Raw genomic sequence first — 5,874 nt, 5'->3', positions numbered from 1 at the left:
GGGGGGGGGGGAGGGAAACCAGATATGACACTAGCGAACCAAACTCAGAACTCAGAAGAACATAACTGAAGTGATTATGATCAACATGTTTGTAAGGGCCGTGTTATTCACTGTAACATGCCCACTTTCAAGATTACGATGACCAGTCTTAGCATCTATACCTTATCAGAGCTGAAGTTGGCAAGAAAACACCCAAATGACCAACTGGGAGACCCAAAGGCTGCAATTAATCAAACGTGCAACTAAACAAAGACTCATTTCTGCGAAATTGTTACTATTCCCCAGAACAGCTTGTATTGAAAGATCAATCCCAAGAAGTCTTAACTTTTACAGTTAATCTTAACATTAACCAGATTATTATACTATGCTTTCAGAAAGAGGGGAGAGTTACAAATGCAGCACCCTCTGGGACCTGATCAACAGTTACTCAACCGACAACAACGTAGCTAATCGAACCTTCACACAGCGGAGAGATTTGCAGTGTTTACTAGAAGTTTGCAGAAACAAAAGATGGGAGTTGTGCAACTGAGGCAGGGAGAAAATTTTCTGTTGCAGAATGAAGATACTGCCCGACGACCTTGACAATTCTGTAAACAGTTATGTTCTCAGTTTCAAATAATCAAATGTGAATCTACTTGAAGGCCTGTATACCAAGCTGACACTTTGAACAGAATTATAAATACGAGGGAGTGAAAAACCAAACGTGTAAAAGACCCAGGACTTCACAGACTCTGGCAAAACAGAGACAAAAATACTGAGCAAAGTGATTTCACCTTTGCTAAGATTAATTTAATTACATACTCTTCTGCTTTCCTGAAGTGTCCACAAACTTTCACCTGTTCCTCTAACATCTCACATACAGCAAACAAATGATGGCACCGTGTCCTTGAGCTGACTCCCAGGAGATTTTGCATAGAAGATAAGGCTACCAAGACTTTCAGCAAACACAGCTCTTCAACAGACACCCTCAGCAGGCACTGAGCCCCAGTCAGACTGAGGCAGCTCACTTGTTTCTTGCCTTCCAGCAGGAGCCAGCCCCAATTCTGAATGTTTCTGAATTACACCACAGGGGAATTCTGCTCACTGGGATTACCTGGGGGTCAATGTTTTATTTAGTTTGGTGAAATAATGAATGACTGCACTTCCAAAAAAGTTTGGCAGCTATGGAGAAAAAGCAGCTTTGCCAAGATTTACTGATGTTATCCCCAGTTAAACTGTAATCTTAGTTCTTTGACCAGCTCAAGGTCTTTTTCATGTTGAAATGCACATGTTCGACCTGGGAAGAGGGAAAATGGGACTAAATTGCTGTAAAATATACATGGTGACTAAAACTACATAATTTTTTATTATTTTTTTTTAATCTTCCAAAATCCCAGTCCTTGGTTTATGACCTTCAGGTTTAGAGCTTTCACTACCTCCTGCAAAATAAATACTGGTATCTTTGATGGGTTATCCAGGGACAAATCACAGCAGTTTGCACAGTCTCCTGCTAGGGTCAGTCTTTTTTTTTACTGTTACAGTCCACAGGAATGTAAAAAGAGGATTTAAAGATAGATCCACTTCTTCAACTATTTAGGCACGCCTGCAACTCCAGAGGTTTGGCAACAGGCAGCATGTAGAAACTTCTACTGAGTAAACAGGTTTGTCCAACACAAGTTATAACCAGAGATAACAGGCAAATTAGGGCAAAAGCAAAACCAGACGTCTCAGGATGTTTTGTCCTGCTCATAATCTGCCTTGAAAAGAACAGAAAAGCTCTAAAACTGGGAGTGGGAATGCACTGGGAAGGGAGGAACTTTGTTGCTCAACTTGTAGTAATTACACTGGACATGACAGCACAAAGGATATGGAAAGGTAACAAGATTAAAAGTAAAGACTCCTATTAAAAGCTTTGCTTTTAATTAAACACTCTTGTGTGCTGACTGAGATCCAAGTTTGCCTTTGTCTGGTCAGATACACCTATATGATGACACCATAAAATCAATCTCATTTTTAGCAGTCTGAGAAAAACAAAAAAAGTTTTCTGCTTCTACAAAACCGACCTTCAAAGCGTGACAGCTCTTCTGCTGAGTTACCCTGCCACCACTGCAGTGACACAACTCAGAGAGCAAGCCCCACGTGGGAAGCAGGAAAAGGATATGCAACTCAGGTCTAGCTGTCGGGTCAGGAAACATACCCTTTTCAGGCAACAGATCAGCACATTTGCCCCAGTCCAGCCCACCACATAGACCAGAGCTGGTTATACTAAGAAAATAATTCAGCGTTAGGCTTGGGCAAGATTTTGACAGTCTCCCTCCAGTAGAGACACTTATACCACGAGCACTTTTCTGACAGGAGGGCAAGCCTACACACTGAGGCCAAGGTGTGCCTAAGCTCAGACGTGGTCAGAGATATTTTTAACTGCATCCATGATGATGGCTTTGCCAGTTTCATGAAAAAAGAACTGGGACCAGCACAAAAGTGATGTGCACATTAAAATACCACTGAGGCAAAAGAAGTGGCAAAAGACCTTGTTCTGCCCCAAAAATACTTTAGCCTTGCCACAGAAACATGCTGTAGATATGACTCTGAGACACAGAATATTCACTTAGGACCACAATTTTATGATTTTGTCTGCAAGTTACAAATGCAAGCCCATGATCCCACCCACAAACCTTTCCACTTATGTACACACATCTGGTGTTTTGCATAAATGTGAAAAAAGACTTTTACATCTCCTTGCATGTGTTGGTTTTGTTGTGGGCTTTTCTGTTTTGATTTGGTTGTTTTTTTTTAACTGAAAAATGGGGATACTTACTGCATTTGAGGAGGAGTGCAGCAAAGGCAGAAAAAACTCTGTTGAGCTCTAAGCAAAACCATAAAAAGCTGAGACAGAAGAATCATGAGAAGCTTGACAGTTACCCTACTTAGGTGGTCAAACTGTTTTGCTTCCCTTGGTTTAGATTTGAGATTATCTTTCCCACTGAATATTTGTCAGTGTTAGTTTAATTGCCTTTTTGGATTCTAAATCCTGCTTTAGCAGAAACACAATTTTTTTTGGTACTATCAACATCTGTTCTAAATTGCATGGAATGGTACTTGTAAGTTTGCAATTTCTCAAATTTAAAACAAGACATATACTTCAGGTATTTACTTTTAAGCTGCAAAGGCCTAGGCCAGGGGGCGGGGGGTGGTGTGTGTGTGCGCTCATAATATTTTTTCCCCCTTCTCTGTGAGTAAGCAATAATCAAAGGGGTACACTACTAAAACATTCAAAGTAAATTATTTCTGCGGGTTGGGGGAAGCTGTTTAAAGGTCATACTTTTTCATCATCTGTTTACTACATGTTCTGTGCCTAAAGCCTTTCTGCCACTGAGCATAAGGAGCTATTTAGAACATACTGAGAGACCTTACAAAGCCAGACTCAGCGGGGTAGATTCAGGTGCAAAAAAAAATATATTTTTTCTACATACACACTAACCAAGCTATTTTGTAAACAACACTTTATTATGAAACAGAACAAGTACAGCATAATGCATCTAGCAGGAGCAAGCTGCAGACACAGAACAGGAGAACAGCAATGAATCACGGAACATACACAATCCTGCATCTAAAAACACAAGCAAAAACAGAACAATGACATTTGCACAGTTGAGAGCTATAAAATGGTATTTTCTTCTGCAGTCATTCAGTGCTCAAGTACATAAAAATAGCAAATAAAAAATAAATAAAGTCATACATATATTTACAAACTATGATTTTTTGTGGTCAATATTGTGAGGACCTATTTTCAAATGTCAAGGAACAGCTTGAAAGCAGCTTCAATTACAAAGTAGTTCTACTAGAGACCGACACACAACACATGCTCTATCTCCTTTTTAAAAAAATGAGCGTTAAAATAGCATGAGATTAAATACTGATCAGCAGCAATGAAACCATTCAGAACTTGCAAAGTCAGTTGACGCAGCCATAGTCTTGAGTAGTAAGACTGCTCATAAACTGCTTAGGTATATAAAACAAATTTAAAAGCTCAAAGCAAACTTTAAAGCTACCTCAAACATTTATATACTATGATAAGGAGAAAACAGGGAATAATTAGTCTCCCATTACGGTAGGTTAATCTCCCAGATCAAGGCTAGATCTTTGTGTTTACTGTAATGTAAGAATTTTATTTCTGTTTGATGGAATTTGTTTGAATACTACAGCCTGCAGACAAATAGTAGCAAACAAATTCTCAAAGATTAGAGGGAAATAAAGTAATCCTAAAGTCAATATTGGACTTAACGCATAAGAAACATGGTAGAATACTGACACTGATACTTGGAGGCTTTTTCTACTGGAATGATCTACAACTAATTTAACTAAACTTCATTTTACTTGGAGGCATTCACTTTTTTATTCAGAGATGAAGAAGGCAGCTTCTTCAAAATACATTTTGGGATAGTCACCACAAACAAGTTTTGGGGAGAAGGGCTGGCAGCCCACAGGCACAGAAGTCGCCCTTCGCAAGACCCAAGCTGGAGCAGAGCAGCAAAGCTCCGATTCAGAACACACCGAAGTGCAATTCTTTGTTCCCTGGCTGCCTCTTAACAGGCTGCTCCTGCAGCACCGGCAGCGGAGCCGCACGCCCAGCCAGGCTGCAGGGAGCAGCTGCACCTCAGTCACGCACACAAACAGGAGGGAACTGGAGTAAGAATAACGTGCCAATTAATTCTAGACATGCATCACCCGGCTATGAAACAGTGTGGCCTGGCATGCCAGGTTGGCTCCTCTGAAAAGCAATAAATAATCATTCTCTGCTCTTAGTGGTGCTACTTCTACGTGTTTGGTGATCACCAGCTATGGCATATTTATGCAAACAAACGTAACAAAAGCCTCAAGATAATTAAAGGCGACTTTGTCCCTTTTTAATATCGCAGATGTGTAGCAGTATCATTATTTTTGACACAACGATGCATGCCGTGAATTCACTGACAGCAGCACGGAAGTCTTTCCCTTTCCTGTCTTTTAGACAAGTCAGTCCTCCTGAGCCTCTCAGACTTAGATACATACAAGACACAGAGCCGTTTGTTGCCACGTAAATCCTAGGGGCAGGAGGCCACCAGCAGTGTGTATCCTCTAACATCAATCACCTACAGAAACGCTCTCGGTCAGATGAATCAGAAATGCATGAGGCAGATACTCGTGCAGCAGCGTATAGATTAACCTATTTCTATTTCTGGTCCCCCCAGCCACTCCTAGCTGCGACAACAAAGCGTTTCCTCTGCAATCACATTTCCTAACCCCTCAAAAAGAAAGAAAAAAAAGGCAAAAAGTACATTTACACGCGGTCAGTTCCCAGACACGTTGCCCGCGCTTCCCCAGGCCCACGGGGCCGGGCCGGGCCGGGCCGGGCAGACCCCCCCGCCCGGACGGGGACCCCGCACTCAGCCCGACCCCACCCGGACGGGGACCCCCCCGCCCGCTCCAGCAGCGCCCGAGCCCCGCCGAGGGGACACGCAAAGACGCAAGACAAGCAGGGAAGGAATTACAATCACAACAACAGCGTTGGCTCCGGCTGATGCCTCGGAAAAAGCAAGCGCTCTGCTCTGCACAGCGTGTGGATTTAAGAGGCAACATTTCCTTCCGGACAATAGGTGACGATGAGGAGGAGGGTCTGCGGGACAGACGGACACAGAGGCTGCCCGGACGGGCCCCCGGGCCGGGGGGAGCCCGAGGGGCTCTGTGTGCCCGCAGGGCCCCGGGACCGACCCGCACAGGGGGGCATCTCCCCAGAGCCCGACCGCGGGGGCTTCCCAGCGACCGGGAGAGCGGAGAAATGCCCTGAAGAAGCACAGAGAAGAGAACAGGCCTGACCCGCCCTTTTAGGGCCCTCTCCTAAGGCCGCTGTCCGCA

The sequence above is a fragment of the Chaetura pelagica genome, unplaced genomic scaffold (genome assembly GCF_000747805.2).
Source record: "Chaetura pelagica isolate M959 unplaced genomic scaffold, ChaPel_1.0 scaffold418, whole genome shotgun sequence".
Classification (NCBI taxonomy): domain Eukaryota; kingdom Metazoa; phylum Chordata; class Aves; order Apodiformes; family Apodidae; genus Chaetura; species Chaetura pelagica.
Note: the sequence above shows the minus strand (reverse complement) of the source record.